The sequence below is a fragment of the Rutidosis leptorrhynchoides genome, chromosome 5, assembly GCF_046630445.1.
Source record: "Rutidosis leptorrhynchoides isolate AG116_Rl617_1_P2 chromosome 5, CSIRO_AGI_Rlap_v1, whole genome shotgun sequence".
Classification (NCBI taxonomy): Eukaryota; Viridiplantae; Streptophyta; class Magnoliopsida; order Asterales; family Asteraceae; genus Rutidosis; species Rutidosis leptorrhynchoides.
In genome coordinates this window covers 460,401,520-460,407,201 of record NC_092337.1, presented here as the reverse complement: position 1 = coordinate 460,407,201, position 5,682 = coordinate 460,401,520, and positions in this window count along the sequence as shown.

Sequence of the window (5,682 nt, the reverse complement as noted above, 5' to 3'; positions counted from 1 at the left end):
ATAAACAAATTAACTACGCAAATTTTTGTTAAGAATCCACGCTAACTGTTCCAACTAACTGTTCCTAGCTAACTGATTACATTTTATTTATGCAGTTTGTTTATCGCAATTTAATTATCGCAATTTTATTTATCGTCATTTAATTTCAGTTATTTACTTTACGCATTTTATTTATCATCATTTAATTTCTGTATTTATTTTACGCACTTTAAATATCGGGACACGTATACAAAGTTTTGACATATCATATCGACGCATCTATATATATTATTTGGAATCACCATAGACACTCTATATGTAGTATTGATAGAGTTCTCTATACAGGGTTGAGGTTGATTCTACAATAATATATATAATTTGAGTTGTGATCGAGTCTGAGACATGTACACGGGTCACGATACGTATTAATTTATTCGAATATTATATATTAAACTATATATGAATTATTGGACTGTCAACTGTGGACTATTGACTATGAACTAGTAACATTGAACAATTAAAATGAATTAAAATATTGATTATAACATATGAAACTAAACATCTCTTCAAGTTTGCTACTTGATTTCATCTTAAACCTCATTTGTATCTTGACGATTACAATCTGCGTTCAAACCTTTCATGATTCTTGAAAACGCCTCAATCGATAGGATGAACCAACCGCACTTCATCTACGGAAGAAAAGATTGATGCATATAGTAATGCACTTGAAAAAAAAAAACTCTCGGAAACTGAGTAAACGTTCAACACATAACTGTGCTAATTTCTTTAGTGTTATTATTACCCAAAATAACTTTGCAGTTCTTCTTCAAAATAGCCAATTTTGTCACAGCTCCAGCAAGACAACTTTGACTTTTCGTACGAAACAACCTTATTATAATGTTGATATATACGCGTGCTCTTTTATTGTTACCAGGAAACCTTTCATATTCCACCATATTACCATCAGCGTTTAATCATCTAAAAACACAATTCTCCTGAAACCACCTCGGATTAATAACCGATGATTCAGATATCATAGCATTAAATGCAGAGGAAACAGAAAAATGGTAGATGGTCTAAACGGCCAAAAGTTTGATGATAAAGAAAGGAGTGTTAGGAACGCTCGATAGAAAATTGGGTATTGAAAAACATATTGAGCTACCCATGAAGGAGACCAAGGACAAATATAAGGACCAAACCCTATATTCAAAGGATTCAGGTAATTCTAGATCCGTTGAAATCTTTAGAGAATATCTTGCTCCGAAGTCATGTTAGAATCTTGCGGAAAATCTTTCTCCATCAACCATCGAACTTAGAAATTCCAAAATATCATCATCAATATCTTCGATATTTTTGAGGATATTTTCATAAATATTCTCGTCCGAAATTATATACCTCCTCGTGCTTCCTGTGTACCATTATATTGAAAACATTCAATAGAAAATTTAGTACCGAAAAGCAGATTATGCGAAACTATGAAGAAAGCCGTGGACAAATCACAAAGAATAAGTTTGAATTCAAAGAATCTAAATGATTCAATGTCTGCTAAAGTCTTTAGTGAATATCTTGCTCCTTACTCTAAACCCTTGCAGACAATAGTTTCTATCATCCTCTGATATTAGATATTCCGAGATATTATCGTATCTTTCATTATAAATATCCTCCATATTTCTGGAGATATTTTTATAACTATTTTTATCTGAAATCATTAATCTCTTCGTGCTATCAGTATTATATCATATAGAAACTGTTAGTTTCTATATTCTGTAAAATTTCGAGCTTAAAATATGAATGTTATTGAAGTAATGTTGGGAACTGATGCATGAGTTAGTATAATATAATGACACTTGATCAACGTGATTATATTACAGTAAGTCATGCTGAGTTTCTAATGGAATGTGATGATTCACAGTACCATCATTATGTGCCATGTTACACGATTCTTTCATTCTACTTAACCTCTAAACATATCAAGAAAATATTTTCTTGATGGTTCTGTCTTTTCCGTAACTTCTGGTAATTTAACAAATTAAATCGTGCTATTACCTTTCCTTTCCACTTAGAACATTAAGTTATGTTCATTCGAAATTTTATACGTACGAATTCGAGACGTCTTAATTGCTTTACTTCAGGTCGGGGAGAAAACAAAAACATGGAGCCTCGAAATACAAATTGGAGTATAAATCGCAGCAAACAAGAAAGATCATAAACCGTGTATGTCTATGCGAATAGCAAGATAAAGACACGGGAGGATCAGGAATACAATAATCCCTAAAGCGTAATAGAAGTAAACAGATTCTTCTGGTGGCAAATGAAAAAGAAGAATTATTGTTGCAATGACCAGAATAATATTCAGAATTAGAACTGGATTGTGCATTTTCACAATCCTTAAGAGAATAGATTGAGAAAGAAAGTATATGAGTGATGAAAATAAAAGGAACAAAAGAGGTTGATTTATAGCGAAGCGATCGAGGCAGATGACCGCATTAAATTAAAGAGAATCCTAATTTTATTATTTACCGAAGAATCAAATCTTATAGATTACAAAGATTTTCTTTAAATCCCTTGAATTCCGGAATTCAACCCTGACTACATCACCAGTTAAGACAAACCTGCAATTACTCATTTCAATCTTTTATGATAGCTTCACTCGTACTCTTCGAGTAATCGAATTGTTTTATCTATATTAATCAATAATGATAAAACTCTATTCATCAACTCATATTCATCATGAAAACATTTTTATTGTTAACCATGACAACCACACTCAAATTTCGGGACGAAATTTCTTTAACGGGTAGGTACTGTGATGACCCGAAAATTTCCGATCAAATTTAAACTTAATCTTGATATAATTTCGACATGATAAACAAAGTCTTTTAAACTGAATCTCAAAAACTTTGAACTGTGTTTATGTATACATTTTACCGTTGACTAATCCCGACGATTCACGAACCTTTGAACTGTAAACACAAATGTACATATATAAATGAGTATATATGTAAATAACTATATATAATAAGTTAGATATATTAATGAACTATTATATATTTAATTTTGTTTTTAAAGATAAATTAAAATAACTAAAACTTGTTATTAAATGATTCCGAACATAAACTGTCAACGTTAATAAAGTATTAAGTATATATAGTATTATACTTGAGATTAAATATTTTTAATTAATACATTTATCTAATTAATAAAATTTCATTTTTAGAACGTAATTATATATAGTAGTTTTAATATATATATCATTTCTATACGTATATATTATTATATGTAGTATATATAAAATGTATAAATATCAAGTGTTCAATATATGAGATTAGTGAATGTATTATATAAATATGAAACTTAATACATGTAAGGTGTTAGAATTACTAATATTATTGTTATCATTATTAATAGCATTGTTATTATAATTAATAGTAAAATTTAATTAGTAATATGCTTATTATCTTTATAAGTATCATTATAAGCATAAATAATACAAATAGTATTATTATCATTATTATTATCAATTTTATAATTGATATCATTATTATTACTTATTAGTATTATAAATATTATAAAAATAATTATTATTATTATTATCATTAATTATCATTAATAATACTATTATTATCAATACACTAAGAATTATTATTATGAATTGTTATTACTACTAAAAATATTATTATCATTAATAATATTATTACTATCATTTTTATTAATAATATTATTATTGTTTATTATTATTAATATAATTATTATTATAAGAATTATTATTATTATTATTATTATTATTATAAATTGTGTATAATATTTATCAGCATTAATACAGATATATGTTTAACAATACAGATTATATCCAGATAAATAGATATATAGATATACACTACGAATATATGTAAATTATATATATAAATATACAGAATACTGAATATAGATATATATAAAGATATAAATACACGATATATACATATGAATATAGAAACACACGTAATAAATTTCATATCGTTTTCACCTGTATATAATTGATTTGTTAGTACAAATCAGAATCTAAAACAAAGAGATGAATCCAAGATTTCTGTTAGCAATACCTTTCTTCTCTTAATTTTTTATATTTATTTTGTACCTGAATGAAGAGACCTGTCGAACATTAAGAGCTATAGGATTTAATCAATTACAGTATAAACGATACCAGACAATTTACATTATCAATTAACAACCTCAAATATCCTTTACAACTTTCCAATTATCGAGTTCAATCAGAAAAAAGGAAGAGAAGAGAAAACTGCCCTGTTCTTGTTCTCAATCTCCAAAACCACGATTTCTTAATAAAATTTAAAAGCTGCAAATGCAGTTACGTTCTAAATCCTTTACTAAAACTATCTGGAAACTTTCAAGGATCAATTTTAACTATCGTGTTCTAATTTTTGAGTCAAAATTCACGTTTCAAAAAGTCAAACATTATTCATCAGTAAAATTCGAATGTGTTTGAAAGTTTCTGTTAAAATCAACGACTCCTATAGTTTCTGGGAGGGATTTTAAACATCTTTCATGTTATAGACATGGTCTAAAACTTTATAGAATTTTTAATTTGATTTCAAGTTGTGTCGTGTTCTTCAGTACATGATACAGCTTTAATTTATTTATTTTTTTCTGTTCTAAATTAATGTGCTTAATCAGAAATTGTTCTTAAATATATTTTGTATCCTAAAAACTAAACATTGGAATCGTGATACCTAATTTTGATACTGGGATAGTACGTTGATGAAGAAGAAAGGTTAAGGGGAAAAAATAGAAAGGATGGTTTAATTGAAATTAAAATGAGTTTTAATCAGATAAATTAATTTGGTTCATTGGTTTGGTGTGTTGTCTTGTATGGAAGTGATCCTGGTTCGATTCTAGCATCTGTCAACATTTTTTTTGTAATAAGCTTTATGAGGTAGTTATTATTTCCATTATTATTATTTCCATTATTATTATTATTATTATTATTATTATTATTATTATTATTATTATTATTATTATTATTATTATTATTATTATTATTATTATTATTATTATTATTATTATTGTTGTTGTTGTTGTTGTTGTTGTTGTTGTTGTTGTTGTTGTTGTTGTTGTTGTTGTTATCACAATTATTATTATTATTATAAGTATATAGGTATTATTATCTAGTCATTATTATCATTATTAGTATTATTAATAATATTAATTAAAACATGATGAATATATTTTGGTAGATATAAATTATAACAATATGAAGTTATTAAATTAAGCTTTTTGAGATAGGTAGGATTAAGATAAAATGTAGATAACGTTATGAACATAATTATAATTAGGTCTTGACTAAATGAATTATCATTATTGTTAAAAGTATCATGTTTATTAAAAATTATCATTTTTGTTATTATTATTAATATTATCGTTATTATTAAAAGTATTATTATTATTGTTATTATTGCTTATATTATTATTATAATTATTACAAACTAATGACTAGTATTATCATTAAGACTATTATTATCATAATTAAATCTAAGTATTATTATTATTATTACATATCATTATATTTTTTATTATTAAAATGATACTAATTAAGTTATATATAAAATATATCAATTAATATATAAATATATATTTTTTATCATATATAAACGTTAATATAAATTTTATTATAAATATGTTATAATGAATATTAAATAATAGTTATAT